General features: G+C 54.5%; 1 protein-coding gene across 1 annotated transcript in view; it reads right to left on the reverse strand.

The window, feature by feature from the left end:
• The window catches only part of PRX (periaxin), a 28,936-nt gene extending 15,927 nt beyond the window's left edge, over window positions 1–13,009 (reverse strand). Inside the window, exon 1 of the mRNA XM_082230930.1 lies at window positions 13,002–13,009. The gene's annotated coding sequence lies outside the window, so the exon portion shown is untranslated. The remainder of the gene's footprint in view (window positions 1–13,001) is intronic.
• Between the last annotated feature and the right edge of the window lie 3,356 nt (window positions 13,010–16,365).

Genomic DNA, 16,365 nt, shown 5'->3' on the forward strand with positions numbered 1-16,365 from the left:
CCGCCCTTCGTCCACTGCTGGGTCAGGTCCATGGCCCGTCCAGTTGAGCATCCTATTCCAACAGTGGCTGAGCCGTTGCCTGTGGGAAATCTCCAAGCAGGATCTGAGTGCGAGAACCACTCTCCCCTCTTGCGGTTTGCAGCAAATGGAATTCAGGAGCAGTGCTGACTTGGGTTGTGGAGGTCAGAGCAGAGCCACTGTGTCTGGCAGCCAGTGATGGTCCTCTCCTGACCACCTTGGAGGTTTCTTAGCAGAGGCTGGATGGCCGTCTCTCAGGGATGCTTGAGTTGAGATTCCTGCGTTGCAAGAGGCGGCTGGACTAGAGGAACTTTGGGGCCCCTTCCAATTCTACAATTCTATTCCTCAAGGAATTTGCCCAATCCTCTTTTAAGGCCTTCCAGGTTGGAGGCAATCACTGCCTTCTGGGGGGGAGTTTGACAGAGGGAGAAAAATTTCACCATCTCCACTTTCTCCATGCCAGGCATAATTTTGTAAACTGCTATCATGCCGCCTCTGACTTGACTTTTCTCTAAAATGAAAAGGCCCAAATGCTGCCTCCTTTTCTCATGGGGAGACACTCCCCCCCCCCGGAATAGCTGTGTTAATTTATTACCCCCCCCCTTCACCCTAAGGTCCCAGAGGTGTCAGCAAAGGCTCAAAGAGATAGCAGGAGGCCAAGCAGAGCCCTCACTGCAGGGAGGAGGCAATCATCCATAAGGGGCAAATGGGGCAGGACCCCCCTCAGCACAGGCACCACTTTGCCCCTCCATCACAAGTGTGATGTAGTGGTTAGAGCATTGGACTGGGACCTGGAAGAGAGCAGGGTTCAAATCCCAGCCCCATGGCCATGAAGTTCCTGTGTGTGTCCTTGGGGCTAATCATCCCCCCCCCCCTCAGCATAGCCAACACTGCAGGGTTGCAGCGGGGAAGCAGTGAGAAGGGGAGGAACTCTGTCCAGGCCACTTGGAGCTCCTTGGAGGAAAAGGTGGGATCTAAGTGCAACAGAGCAACAAACAAGCCAAAGGGCGTCTGCCCCTACGCTGGCTCACAGGCATCCCATGGGACTCTCCCCCATTCGCCCCCTGTCATCCCTTTCTAAACTGAGCACATGCCCTGAAAGTGCCGGGCTTAAGGTTTAAACAATGGGCAGCCACAGGTTGAAGAATGTCTGCCCTTTCCTTCTCCGGACCAAGGGACTCTGATTCTGGACCCAGGTGGAAGGAAGAGCCTCGGTCAGGAGGAGGAGGAGCTACAGCCAAACCATGGTGAAGTGGGGGAGCAGAGCCCCTTCACCTTGTGAACCAGCAATGCCCAATTTCCTAATCTAGCAGCAGAGAAACTGCTGGAGCAAGAGGTAAACCAGAGGCGTCCCCTGGCCCCAACCTCAGCTGTCACGAGAACCAAAGAAGATCCGGCCTGGATCAGGCCAGTGGCCCACCAAGTCCAGCGCAGTCAGATGCCTCTTGGAAATGCAGAAGCAGGATCCAAGCAACTCTCCCCTCCTGCAGTTCCCTGCAGAGAATGCCAGAAACTCAGATATATGAGCTGGTGCCCAATGGCTTCATGGACCAAGGCTGAAGTTGCCATTTGGGGACAAGTCAGCTCTAAAGTCTTTGTTTTCAAATGATGGAGTGATTGATTCTCAGTTAAACATCCGGCTAGTTCAAATGGCAACCTTGAGCTGAGAACTTCAAAGAAGAAAAGTCCCTTGATCCTGCACATATATTGGCTGATTCCTTTTTCTTAATGGGGACACAGACCATTCACAGAATATTCCTCCCAACTGTGAGCAGGGCAGTGGGAGAAGACAAGCAACAACAATTCACTATAACATCGTTCATTGCTCCTGCTGCTCAGGCTGCACAGAAAAAGCATTTTGGTGCCTAAAATTCATTCTGATGGTGCAAATAAAATATAACGGATCGCATTCTACAGGAGGGGATATTAGTGTGTGAAAACAGTCCAGATCCAGTGATCCCCAGATGGTGATGATGTCAGGTGCCATCCTGACAGCGCCCAGGCATCTTCACTTGGTCACAAGTGGCCGATAGCCGGGTGAAAATTGCACCTGGCCTCTGGCTAATTTCAAGCACGGTTCCCAGGGAGTGAAATTCCGCAGCATTGCGTCCTCCTCCTACTGTGGAGGGCAGAGCAGAGCCTTGTGTCTAGCAGCCCTTGAGAGCTCCATCCTCTTTAAAGCCGTCCAAGTTGGGGGCCACCACTGTCTCCACTACTAGGCACTGGGTGAAGAAGGACTTTCTTTTCTCTCTCCTGAAACTGTCCAGCATCCATCCGGCTTCCAGTTCTGGGCCTGGGCGAGAATTTGGGGCCCTGGTCTGGATGCCCCGTTCTCACCAGCTCCAGGCAAAGCCCCTCCTTCCTGGGGGAGAGCAGGTACCCCTCTATTTTGCAAGGTAAGTGCGTCACTCTGGTCGCCCTGACTTTGGGGCAGGGAAACACAGATCCCGCCTGAAACCCGAGGCTGTCAGCAATCCCTGAGAAAAGGGTCTGATAGGAGGAGGCAAAACATAGTTTTGCTCCTTGGCTGCAAGTGACGTACTTTCAGGCGCCATTCCAAGGCTGTATTCCTGGAAAGCCCCTCTGAAGCCCCCCTCCCCCGTGGGTCAGGCAGATAACATCTCCACCAAAGGATTTCCTGCAGCAAATCCTGCTTCAGCAGCCACACCTCAACCAGGCACCCTGCAAACGCCACAGAGGGGGGTGGGGGGCTGAACTACTCAGCAGCCCCACCCTCACGGAAACTACAATTCCCAGGACTCTGCAGGCCAAGCCATGAAAGTTCAAGGCCGCTTCCAAGGCCAAAGCAAGAGAGCGTTTCTGCCTAGGAGTTATTTGTGCCTGAAAAGTATGATCTAAAGAGTTCAGGAACATGAGGAAATAAGAACAGCCTCTTGGATCAGGCCAAGGGCCAAGAAGGCGGCCTCGAAGGGTGTGTGTGTGTGTGTGTGTGTGTGTGAGAGAGAGAGAGAGAGAGAGAGAGAATACCCCTTTCGAAATTGCAGTTTTTCTTTCAGGTTTCCCAGTCAAGCCAGTAACAGCAGTGCGACTGCAACATGCACATTGCCAAAGAAGATGGCAAGTGACAAAATCAGCAGAAGCTCCCCTGAACCTCCCACCCAGCCCTCAGGTCCTTGCGAAGGAGAAGGGGCCACTTAACTCCCCGTTGGCCCCTTCTTGTCTCAGCACCCCTCTTCTCAAGCCCTTCCCTCGTCTCCTCCACCTGCCCCGCTGGGTGATCCCCATTTCTGCTGCTGCTGCTGCTCCTTCAGCTGCCTCTGGGCTCCCCAATCCTTTGGGATCTCTTCCAAGGTTACAAAAGAACATCAGAAGAACTTGCTGGATCAGGCCAAGGATCCTGTTCTCACAGGGACCAACCAGATTTCTTCAAAGGGCTTCAAACAAAAGAGCTTTCCAGCAGGTGAGATTCAGAAGCATCCTGGCTAGGAGTCATCAATAGCCCTCTTCTCTTAATCCTGCGGCCCAGGAGGCGGCTCTCATGAGACGGACAGCTTGCTGGATCTGTCCCCCCCCCCATAATAAGATCAGAAGAGCATGCTTAGAACCTGCCTGCACTTGGATCCTGCTTGCAGGTTCCCCGCAGGGCCTGATCCAGCAGCCAGGCTTTTCTTATAGAGGCAGATTTAGGGGGCACAGAGTCAAGGGGGTACTGCAACTATCATTTAGGATGGAGACCAAAAGGTGGGCAGGGAGACCAAATTGTGTTGCTGCACAGGATGCTGCTGAAATTTGAGGCTCCAAGGTCCACTGTGACTTCTTCTGTTCTTATGGACCTCGGGGTGCTTGGGGTCCGTGTGGACCTCCCAGAGGAACAAGCGGCTCCCCTGACAGGAAGCAACGCCTCTCTGCAGCTCCCGTCCAGAGCTCAGCAGTTGCCCAAACAGAAAAACGAGGCCAGGAGAGTCAGCAAGGGGGGAAACAAGGCCGCCCCAGTCGCCGTCCCTTTGGCTCCAGAGCTCCTGATCCAATTAAGGCAGGAAAGAGCCGCTTGCTCTTCTGGTAGCAGCCTTTAATTGGGAGCAGCTCTGCTTGGAACGAGGCCGGCCCCTGGCCCACGTGGGCCGCATCCTGCTGAGTTCAGGGGCAGGAAGGAGCGCTGGTGAGAGAAAGCTATCATCATCGTCACCATGGCTGCTAGACAGACAGACGGCCTGTCCCAGCCCGCAATGGTCTCTGGCCAACAACGCAGGGAAGGAAAAGGATGGCCAGCGCTCTTGCTCTCTCCTCAGCCCCCAGGTTGGGGGTGGGCTGAAACAGCCAAGACCTGAGACTGTCCCTCCTCTGGCTCTAGCAGCTCTCCCTCTCAGGGGGCCGGGTAGCCTCCTTTGGGGCCACCCTCGCGGCTGTGGCACAGATACCCCAGAGCTGCTTGTTAAGGTTTTGGGCCTGGCAAATGCAATGTCAAGTGTGCCTCTGAGCGTGTGCGCAGAGCGCCTTCCCCCCAGTCCCACTGCCAGCCAAAAGGACACCCACATCCCAGGTCGGCCATGGCTTTCAGGAAGGGCGGAGCCCCCAAACCTCTCTTTTGAGCAGATGTGATGCAGCTGTTTGATGCCACTCCCCAGAAAGGAGATCTGGAGTCACAGGCAATGTGCCCTAAGCATAAAACCAGGCGTCTCCCTGCCAGGGGGAGTTTTCTGCTGCTGCAGCAGCAGCAACACGGGCAGCCTCTGAGCCAGAGCTCTTGGCTGAAGGGCAGTCGGAGGAGCGGCTGGCTTTTCATCTGCCCTGCAGCCTCACCCGTTGCTGGACCACCATGGCAGAGGGAGAAGGCTGAATGTGGGCTTCCCCTTGGGGGATCTGCTTAGCCACTGGGAGAACGGTGCTGGGCTAATTGTGCCCCCCCTTGCGCCTGATCCAGCCGCCAGGCTCATCTTGGGCTCTTATGGAACCTCCAGCTCCAGAGGCAGTCTATTTAGATTCCCCGGTTCTTAGTGTTTGGCCACCGTGAGAACAGGAGGATGGACTGGATGAACCCCTGGCCTCATCCAGGTCTTCCTCATGAGCTCAGGGCAGCTGACCTGGATGCCAGTTACCCCCACTTTATCCTCACAACCCCCCAATGAGTTGGGCTAAGGAGAAAGGGAGAGAAATGGGCCTGAAGGGTGAGGTGAATGGCTGAGGAAAGATTTGAACTCTGATCTTGCCAGCCAGAGCCCACCACTCTAACCATTAGGGCCAAAGTCCTCACTTCCCCTCCCCCTGGGCACAGCCAGGTGCCCCCCCCCAGGCACACAGGGGCACTGAGAAGGTCTGACAGCCAAGGGGGGGGGCGTTGCTCCAGGCTTCCTGTCCTGCTAGCTGAGGAAATGAACTGGGTTTCCTTTGAGTCAGGGCTCTGCTGAGGTCTTGCCAGGAACGCAGGAAGTCAGAAACAAAAAGAAGGTGGCACTTGTGCGGGCAGCATCCCACCTCGGCCCGCCTGACCCCAGCCAGAAGCCTCTTCTTCTTTGGCAATCCCTCGTAGCCGAGTAAGATGGTCTTCCCTGAACACGGCCTTAACAGTGAGTCCGTGACTGTGGAGGCCAATTCTGGATCCACATGTCCTTCCATGGTGGGACACGGGTTTCCAGGCAGGAGTTGATCATGGTGTGATTTGCCAAGCATGCCTTCCTCTTTGCGCATTTCTCCCTTGCGTCCTGAGTTCGAGTGTCTTCAAAACCCATGACACCTTGGGTCAAGGCTGTTCTCCAACTGGAGCGCTCGCAGGCACCAGTGTTTCTCAGTTGTTGGTGTTTATACTTATTTTTTTTAGATTTGCCTTGAGAGAGTCTTTAAACCTCTTTTGTTGACCACCAGCATTACGCTTTCCATTTTAAAGTGTGGAATAGAGTAGTTGCTTTGGAATACGATAATCAGGCATCTGAACCATATGACCAGTCCAACAAATGTTGGACTCTGCTGCTCCAGAGAAGCGGACACAGAGCAATGGATCCAAACTACAAGAAAGAAGATTCCACCTAAACATTAGGAAGAACTTCCTGACAGTAAGAGCTGTTTGACAGTGGAATTTGCTGCCAAGGAGTGTGGTGGAGTCTCCTCCTTTGGAGGTCTTTAAGCAGAGGCTTGACAACCACATGTCAGGAGTGCTCTGATGGTGTTTCCTGCTTGGCAGGGGGTTGGACTCGATGGCCCTTGTGGTCTCTTCCAACTCTAGGATTCTAGGATTCTAAATGTTGAAGAATCATTGCTTTTTCCAGTACACTGATATTAGTCCGCCTTTCTTCCCAAGTGATGTGTAGAAATTTTTTGAGACCCTGTTGATGGAATCTTTTGAGGAGTTGGGGATGGCGTTTATAAGTGGTCTGTGTTTCACAAGCATACAGTGAGGTTGGTAGTACAATAGCTTTGTAAACAAGCATTTTTATTTCCCTGTGAATGTCCCGGTCCTCAAACACTCTGCACTTCAATCGGGAGAAAGCCAAACTCACAGAGCTCAGGTGATGCTGGATTTCGGCATCAATGTTGGCCCTTGTGGAAAGATAACTGCCCTGGTAGGAGAAGTGATCAACACTTTCCAGCGTTACAGAACTGAGTTAGATTTGTGGCACTGCAGAGGGGATATTTTGTACTTGTTGGTGCAGCACTTTGGTTTTGGGGGTGTTGAGCAATAGACCTAAGCTTTTCATAAGCTTCTGCAAAGATATTTAGGATGGTTTGGAGGTCATCCTCTGAGCGTGCGCACACTACACTGTCACCAGCATACTGAAGCTCTATGATGGAAGTTATGGTAACCTTACTCTTTGCTTTCAGCCTGCTCAGACTGAAGAGCTTTCCATCTGTTCAATATACGATTTCTACCCCGGTGGGGAGTTTCCCTTCAACAATGTGTAGGATCATGGCAATGAAAATAATAAATAGGCTTGGGCCAATAATACATCCCTGTTTCACACCTGATCCCACAGTGAATGGTTCACTTTGAGAGCCATTGTTATCTGCAATTTTTGCTGTCATATTATCACGAAGGAGCTGAAGGATGTTCACAAATTTATCTGGCCCACCAGTTTTCAGAAGGACAGTCCACAGGGCATTACGATTTACAGTGTCGAATGCCTCAGCAGCACCCACACAGCCGCCCTGGGGGCCAGGCTCGAGGGTGGTCCACCTTCAGGCTCTTCAGACTAGGCAGTGGGCACAATTTGGGCTTTGGGGATCCACTAACCTGGCACAAAAGGTGCACCTTTAGAATTCTGAGTCCGGGAGCCTACAGTCCTGGCACGCAAAAATCCCAGCTAACCCAAAAACCTTCATCTCAGCCGTATAATCTCTCTCTGTGTGTGTGTCTCATTTTGTTGCTGCTGCTGTTCCACAGTGAAGAGACAGAGCTCCTTCTGCAAGCCACCCAGAGATCTATCAGATCCACCTTCTAACCCTCCTGCTGCTTTAGGCTACAAATGGAACCTCACAGGGCTGTTGTGAGGATAGGAATGGGGTTGGCTGGGAGGACCCCATAGGCTCCCTTGAGCGCACTGGAGGAATGTGGGGTTTAAAAGGAGAAAAGTAGCTTAATAAAGCAGCAGCAGGGGTGACCCCAAAATTCACATTACTTTTGGCAGCCTGGCTCACCAGGTGGAGTGGAGGAGAGGGCTGGGGGGCAATGAGCCACAGTCAGGAGCAGCTGCTGGAAACCACAGGAAGGGAGAATTGCTCTTGGGCTTGGATCCTGCTTGTGATCTCCTCATAACAGGCCTCTCATGAGCCACTGTGAGAACAGGATGCTGGACTAATGCCCCCCCCCGGCCTGATCTAGGAGGAACTTCTTATGCTCTTGTGGAGCCTCCAGGCCCAAAGGCAGTCTAGCAAAGGCCTCCCCACCGTGGCAGCAGCAGACTTGACTTGGAGGAGAAGCTGTGCTCCGCTGTTCCAGTGGGGAGGAGAGAGAACTGTGCAGGTCAGTGAGGTTGAACCCGGGTCTGGGCAGAGGGCAGGAAGAGGAGGACACTCCCCGTCCTCTGCCCCCCTCCAAGGCAATTTGGGGAGAGGGGGAAACAGCAGCTCACACCCCAGGAAATCCTGCTCAAACCCAAACGTCCCGTTGGCAGGGAGAGTTTGCTTCCATCAGAAACAGGAAGCTGGCTTAGGAGGAATTGTGCCTCAGAAAGACCTCAGAAAATGGAAAGCTACTGGCCAGGTGGATCCACCCAGGCCAGACATGCTTTCAGAAATGTTGGCCAGCTAGGAGTGCCAAAGCCCCATCCATTCACTGCAGCTGGCATTCGAGGGTAGGCTGCCTTTGGAACTGGAGGTTCCACATGGCCATCATGACCAGGAGCCACTGACGGACCTCTCCTCCTATGCGGCTTTGCCTAACACCTTTTTAAAAACAAAAACCCTCCTGTGGCTCTTGCTGCAGGCAGTTCCGCATTAGGTGAAGGAGTTTGGTTGGCATCTGTCTGTCTCGGGAGATAATGGAGTGCACCTTTGTGGGTGAGGTCAGACTTTCCTGTCCCGTCCATTGCCTTCCAGGTGTCAGAGCTCCCTAGGGCCCTTGTCTTCCCACCACCTTACACACTGCCCCAGCCACACACAGGGAGCAGGCGGGGGGCTGTGATGCCCGGGATGTGCGTGGAAGGCAGACTTTACTGGCAAGAAGAGCTAAAGGACTAAAAGAGAAAGCCTCCCTCACCTTGGCCACAACACACAAGAAGCAAGGGCCTCTCAATGGCCCTCTGCCAAGGATGCTGGAGCTGAGATTCCTGCATTGCAAGGGGCTGGACTAAATGACCCTTGGGGTCCCTTCCAACTCTGCACTTCCATGATTCCATGAATTGTTGTGTCTCAGGAGAGGCCTTGGTACCTGAAGGCCTTAGTCGTCTCTCCCTCTTGTGGCCTTGCTGGCTCCCTTGACTGGTCTGGCCCAGGGACAAGGAGAAGAGGACGGGGGGGGGGGTCCTGCCTGCCAGCCTTTCCTTAGGCTTTTCTGCCATTTTTCTCTCTGCTTTGCATACAAAGAACATAAGAAAGATCAGGCCCAAGGGAGCTCATCTAGTCCGGCATCTTGTTCGCACAACAGCCAAATACCCCCAAGACCCCAGGAATCTAGCTAGGCTGCTTCTGGAGCTGCAGGATCCCTAAGTACAGAGGGAAAGCCTGGCTGCTGGATCCGGATCCGGCCCAAGGGATCCCATCTAGCCCGGCGTCTTCTTCTCACAGAGCCTGACCAGTGGCCCATCATGGGAAACCGGCAGGCAGGACCTGAGCCCCAAAGCAACTCTCCCCTCTGTGGTTTCCAGCAGCGCATGGTCTTCAGAAGCACTGCTGTCTCCCACTGTGGAGGGACAGCATGGCCTTCCTGGCCAGGCAACAGCCCTCTCCTCCTCCTCCTCCTCCTCCTCCTCTCCTCCTCCTCCATGAATTTGTCCCGTCCTCTTTTAAAGCCACCCAGGTTGGCCCCCCAGCCTCCTGCAGGAGGGAGTTCCACAGTTAACTCTGCGCTGAGGTCAGACAAGGGCACAGGCACGGAGCTCCTTCTCCTTTGCTGTCCCATCAACTCACTGCCAGGATGCTAAATTTAATGCTGGGGGGGGGGCCGGGGAAGGAGGGGACCGGGGCTGGGAGGGGAGCTCTCCTTCCGTGCTGTATGCAGCGGAAATGCTCTGCAGCTCCTGGTTCCCAAGAAAACCCCAAAGCACAGACTTAGAAAGAGAGAGAGGAGGAACTCTCCTCTCCCACAGAACTCCAGGGGAAGCAAAGCAGAGCAGAAAACAGCAGCGATTTGGGGAAGGGCCACAGAGCTGGGGGGGGGCCTGCTTTCCACGCAGAAGGCGCTCCACCCCCCACCCCCAGGTTGGACCTGAGTTTGAAACCCTGGCACGTTGCTGCCAGCCAGTGTAGATAACAGTGGGCTCAATGGACCAAGGCTCCTACTAATGATGCTGAGGAAAAGAGCTTCACTCTCCACCTTCTAATTTTCATCTGCTCTCTCTGTTTTTATCCACATCATAAAATGATTTTTTTAAAAAGTTTACCAAAAAAGAAAAGGTGAGCCAAGCCAGACTCCGCCAGGGAAGTCCCCACTCCTGTGACCCCCAAGGAGGCTGCACTCCCTGCTCCACATGCAACCCCCCCCCAACACAGGCCTCTTCTGCAAGGCCTCCACATGGGGACATGGGCCTGCCCTGCCCGGGACCATCCTGGCATTTCCCAACCCCTTTATTTGTGGGTTGGCACAGGCACTGCAACGTGCAGGAGGAGAGATCTCTGGGCAGCCAGTCCCACTCACTGCCCCCCCCCCGCTTGGCCCAGGAGGCCTGCCAAGCCAGAAGGGAGACTGCTTCCCCACAAGCTGAGAGGGAAGGCTTAGCTGAACCCCGAGGGGCTGAGCGTGCAGCCGCCCAAACCCAGCCCAGTCTCCCAGGGTGCACAGGCATGCGCTGGGAATCTTAGAATGGTGGTGTTGGAAGTGACTGAAAGGGTCATCCAGTCCACCCCACCCAGCAAGGGTCGTCGCTCAGCCGTGGAGTAAGGCTGGTAACCTTCCCTGCCTGAAATCTCAGGGAACAGCTGCCAGTCAGAGTAGCCAATACTGAGTCGCATGGAGCAGCTGTCTGGCTCAGGATAAGTCCCCAAACTAGAGCAAGGGCTGCCTGCTCTCCTTTCCTTCCAAAATTTCCCTGGGAAAGAATCACCCGGACGGCTGCGGGAAGCAGCAACCTCAAATAGCCACAAATTCACACAGCCTCCACACCCCAAAAAGACTGTTTGCATTTGAGACCAGGGCATCTCGACCCACAACCATGGGTCCGTGCTGAAACAGCTTCGGTCACCCTGATGGAGGACCTGCGTTGCGAAAGGGGCAGGGGGAGGGAGACCAGCTCAGTGGGGGGCCATATGGCAGCACTTCTGTCTGTCTCCCCAGGGTCGTAGCCAGAGAGTAGCACTGAGTGAGGGGTCCTGGGCCCCCTGGCACCTGTGTCGTGGGGGTACTCTCCTCTCTGAAATCCAGCATCACCTGAGCTCTGCGAGTGCAGCTTTCTCCCAACTGAAGTGCAGAGTGATGGAGCACCAGGACATTCGCAGGGAAGCCAAAATGCTTGTTTGCAAAGCTATTGTACTACCAATTTTACTGTACGCTTGTGAAACATGGACCACTTATAAACGCCATCTCCAACTCCTCAAAAGATTCCATCAACAGGGTCTCCAAAAAATTCTACACATCACTTGGGAAGACAGGTGAACTAATACTGGAAGAAGCAAAGATCACCAGTGTCAAAGCAATGATTCTTCAGCATCAACTTCGTTGGACTGGTCATGGTGTGCGGATGCCTGATGATCATCGTCCAAAGCAACTACTCTATTCCAAACTTAAAAATGGAAAGCATAATGCTGGTGGTCAACAAAAGAGGTTGTGTTACTTTTATTGTTGTTAGCCGCTCTGAGCCGCTTCGGCTGGAGAGGGCGGGATATAGATAAATTATTATTATTATTATTATTATTAAGACTGTCTCAAGGTAAATCTTTTAAAATGTAGTATAAACACGAACAATTGGGAAACACTGGCCTGCGAGCGCTCCAGTTGGAGAACAGCCTTGACCAAAGGTGTCACAGACTTTGAAGACACTCAAACTTAGGAAGCAAGGGAGAAACGTGCTAAGAGGAAGGCATGCTTGGCAAATCCTCACCGTGATCAACTCCCACCCGGAAACCAATGTCCCCACTGTGGAAGGACGTGGGGATGCAGAACTGGCCTCCACAGTCACTTAAGGACTCATTGTTAAAACCGTGTTTATGGAAGACAATCTTACTCTGCTACAAGTAATCACCAATTCCCTGGGGACTGGTTCAGAAGCTCCGGGTGCAGAATGCTGCAGCCAGATTGCTGACGGGAGCCTCTGGGCAAGGACATTGTTAAAACAGCTGCACTGGCTCCCCATCTCCTACTGAACCAAGTTCAAAGTCCTCCTATTAAGTTACGATGCCCTGAACAATTTAGGCCTAAATTGCTCAGGGACCAATCCTGGCTCCATCACTGAGATCATCTGCAGGAGCGCCATTGGTTATTCCCTGAGTTGGTGAGGAGCATTTGACAACAATGAAAAACTGAGCCTTTCAGCCCAATCCTGTGGAACACTCCGCCACTAGAGATTCAGAAGGCACCTTCGTTTGGATCTAGTAATGCTACTGAAAACAGTTCTATCTCACCAGGCAAACAGGAACACAGTTTTCCACAATAGCTAGCTGATCTCTGATTATAACATGTTTATATTGTTTTCTGTACAATGGTTGTAAACTGCTCTGATTTCTTTTTAGGAGTTTTTATTTAAAAAGCAACACTAAATGAGCTTCAATAGGAATCTAAGAGCCAGGCTTCAAATGGAGGTGAAAGCACACGCAGACCCCTCTCCATCCTTTCAAGGGGAGAGCAGAGAGCACCCCAATTATGGGGGGGGGGGATCAGACCAGGCCAGGCAACTCCCTGCCCCATCACAGGACAAGCTCCCCACGCCGGACCCTCTTTGGGCTGTACTAGCCAGCCAGCCAAACCGCCTCCTAGTCCGGCAGGCCAAGCCGGCGCCCCTGTCTCTGACCGGCCCTTGCTGGGGGGCTTTGAGGGGCAACTGCTGCTTTAGAGGAGACCCTCCCTCCCCCCCCCCCGACCGCTGGGCATACAGATCCTGTCCAAGACCAGCGTGGGGGGGGGGGAGGACAGGACACGGAGCACTGCGCCCCAAGAGGTGACAGACCTCCTGCTCAGAGGGTACTAAGTCCCGGCCTGGGGGGGGGGGGCTTGGGATGATTTGGAGAGGCGGGAGCGGAATAAGAGGGGGCTAGAAAGGGGCAGAGCAGGCGCGACACCCAGGAGACCCCCCCCCACCAAGAGAGGGGCTTCCGAGGGGTGGGGTGTTAGGAACAGCAGCCCCGCCCCGGCCTCCCCGCCAGGCTCCTGGGGCTGCCGGTTCGAATCCTGCGCCGGGGCGCCCGCTTGGCGGAGAGGCTTCCCCGAGAGAGCGGCGGCTGCTTACCCGCTCCGGCTCCGGCTCCCGCTCCGGCGCTGCGCTGGCCCGGGCCGGTCTGGGCGGGCGCGGGGCCGGGGCGCTGCCGGGCAGCAGGAAGGGGGCGGCTCCGGCCGGCCCTCCAGCCCGTGGGCGCCCAGCGGGGCCGGGCCGGGCGGGCGGGCGGGCGGGAGGGAGGAGGGTCCAGGCAGCCCCGGCCCCGCCCCGAGAGCGCGGCCAGGCGGAGGGGCCGGGGCGGCGCTCTGCACGCGCTCAGAGGGCGGGCGCCGCTGCAGACGGAACGACGGGCCGGGTCCCGGCTGCTCTGCCCCCGCCCACCCTGGAGAAATATGAAGGGGGGGGCGCCCCTTCTCAGCGTGGAAGGCTCCCCCGCTTCGCCCTCTCATTTGCCCGTCTCCACGTGCGGCCGAGGGGTGCCTGAGCATGTGCAGAGAGCCCGCGCCACGGCGGGGGCCACCGGGCTGGATGCCAGTCCCCTTCAGCAGGAGCCCATCCCCTTGCCCTTCAGGATGCCCCAAACTCCCTCCTCGAGCCCTGGCAGCAGCAGGGGGTTGCGCCCCCATTTGGCTTGGCGACTGGAGGTGCCTTAGGCCGTGCCAGAGAACACCCATCCCTGACTGGCAGCAGCAGCTGTCCAGGAGATCTCTCCAGCCAGCGCCACCTGCGCGCTGCCCTTCGGAAACTGAACTGGGGGTCACCTCCTAGGAGCCAGTCAGTCTCCCTGCCCTCGGGATCCCCCTTTCCTGAGACCAGGGAGGAGGGCTCTTTCCAGCAGATTTTCCTCCCCCCACCCCCACCTGACCAGGAAGCTGAAGCTGTGATCGACACAGAAGAGTTGTTATAGCAGATAAGAAAAGAGGGACGAGGAGGGAGAAGGAAAAATGGAAAGCCTTGAAAGTTACAGTTCTTATTAGAACCAGCTGAGCTGGAAATAGTTTATGCAGCATAACCTGTTTTAACTGCTTTTAATTATGAATTTTAAATTGCTGGAACCCACCCTGAGAACTACTGGTGAAGGGCTGGTAATAAATGTAATAAATTATTATTATTTCAGCCCCACCCCCATATACATTTCCTACAACAGCCACTTTGCAGGCTCCAAAAACTCCCAGCTCCTTTGTGGGTCAAGACACATCCTTCCTATAAGTTGAATAGGAGTGGCTGGGGAAACCCATCCAGATGGGTGGAGTATAAATAATAAACTGTTGTTGTTGTTGTTGTTATATAGGAGACACCAAAATCCGCCCCACCCAACACACGCAAAGCGCCCCTCACCTTCCTTTCAGGCCAGTTGTTGCCTCTGAGCCCAGCCTGAAAGAGGCATTCAGGGGCAGCGGGCAGGGGCAACTCCAGGGGAGCAACCCCCCACTTTCCCTTCTTCCAAGTCTGCTACCTCCCCCCCCCCCCCCGCAATTCCACCTTACCATAACTGGCTGCTGGGGACCAGGAGACCCCAAACACCCGGGCAAAGCACTCGCACATCTCTGCCCTGCTCTCCAGATCCCCAAGCTTCGTCCCACAGGGAAGCACCCACAGCTCTGGGGCGGGGGGCAATGCCGTGCCGAGCTGCCAAGCAGAGCGAGATGCCACCCAGCCCCCCAGCCCAGCCCCCCAACACACACCGAGGCATGAAAAGGGAGCCAGCCAGCAGGATTAGCGCAAGGCCACCATCAGCAGTTTGGGCAGCCTCTGAAAAGCATCCCCGCATTGTTGGACTCAGTGGACACCCGGCACAGACAAAAGGGAGGCCCCCCCCCCATGTCCCGTCTGCCCCTGGACGGGCCGCTCGGATGGGAGGGCAGTGAGCCAGAGGAAGCCGTCCAAGCGCCTGCCTCTTTGTCCCCTGCAAAGTCCCTGAGACCCAGACTCCTGGGCCACCCAGTGGAACAACAGTCCAGCCCCAGAGGCTTGGGCAAGTTATTTATTTGATTTAGAAATGTATACATCGCTTGACTTGAAGAAGAAACCCCAAAGAGCTTTGCGAAGAGACAAGAACATCAGGAGAGCCTGCTGGGTGATGGGCTCTCCTTCCTTGCAGGTTCTGGAGCAGATCTTGGATGCTTTAGCGGAGATTCATTAGCAACATTGCAGGGGGCTGGACTAGATGACCCTTGGGACGCCTTCCAGTTCTACAATTCCATGATTCTGTGGACCAGGCCAGTGTTCTCAGCACCCTGTTCTCCCAGTGGCCAACCAGATACCCCCAATGGAGGAGTGTGCCTTTGGGGGTGAAGTCAAACCACTGGAGAGTTGTGGCGCTTGCTGTGACTGTAGAGACCGATAGGGGAGAGGGGTTTTGTTGCAGCCGGGGCAGAGGAAGGCGTCCGGTTCTGCTGCTGCAGATGCGCAAGGACCTGTCTTCTCTCTGCGCTGCTCCCCAAAGCGGCCATTCCTCCTCTGGTCACTGCTGCGGATACACGACCTGATTACTCCATGAATTTGTCCAATTCTGCGCTGCTCCCCAAAGCGGCCATTCCTCCTCTGGTCACTGCTGCGGATACACGACCTGATTACTCCATGAATTTGTCCAATTCTGCGCTGCTCCCCAAAGCGGCCATTCCTCCTCTGGTCACTGCTGCGGATACACGACCTGATTACTCCATGAATTTGTCCAATTCTGCGCTACTCCCAGCGTCATTCCTCCTCTGGTCACTGCTGCGGATACACGACCTGATTACTCCATGAATTTGTCCAAAAGCAAATTAGCTTCTAATACTTTAAAAATTCAGAGATCACAAACATGCATCAGAAACTGAACTTTTGGTATTCAGTAAAGGAGAGAGTCAGTGTGGTGTTTAAAAAATGTAGTATAAACAGCAACAATTGGGAAACACTGGCCTGCGCGCGCTCCAGTTGGAGAACAGCCTTTACCAAAGGTGTCCTGGGCTTTGAAGACACTCGAACTCAGGACGCAAGGGAGAAACGTGCGAAGAGGAAGGCACGCTTGGCAAATCCACACCGTGAACAACTCCTGCATGGAAATCTCACTGTGGAAGGACGTGGGGATCCAGAACTGGCCTCCTCAGTCACTTACGGACTCACTGTTAAGACCATGTTCATGGAAGACAATCTTACTTGTCTATGAGGGATCGCTGAAGAAGAAGAAGAAAAAGAAGAAGAAGAAGAAGAAGAAGAAGAAGAAGAAGAAGAAGAAGAAGAAGAGTATGTCAGATGAGGTCCTGGGAGACCTGGGTTCAAATCCCCACTCAGCCATGAAGCTCACTGGGTGACCTTGGGCCAGTCGTTCACTCTTAGCCTGACCTTCCTCGCAGGGGTGTTGTGAGGATAAAATGGGGAGGGGGAAATAATGTATGCTGTCCTTGGAGGAAAAGTGGGATATAAATGCAACATTTCATTCATTCACTCATGGAGG

The sequence above is a fragment of the Podarcis vaucheri genome (assembly GCF_965113315.1).
Source record: "Podarcis vaucheri genome assembly, chromosome: 7".
In the NCBI taxonomy this organism is placed as follows: Eukaryota; Metazoa; Chordata; class Lepidosauria; order Squamata; family Lacertidae; genus Podarcis; species Podarcis vaucheri.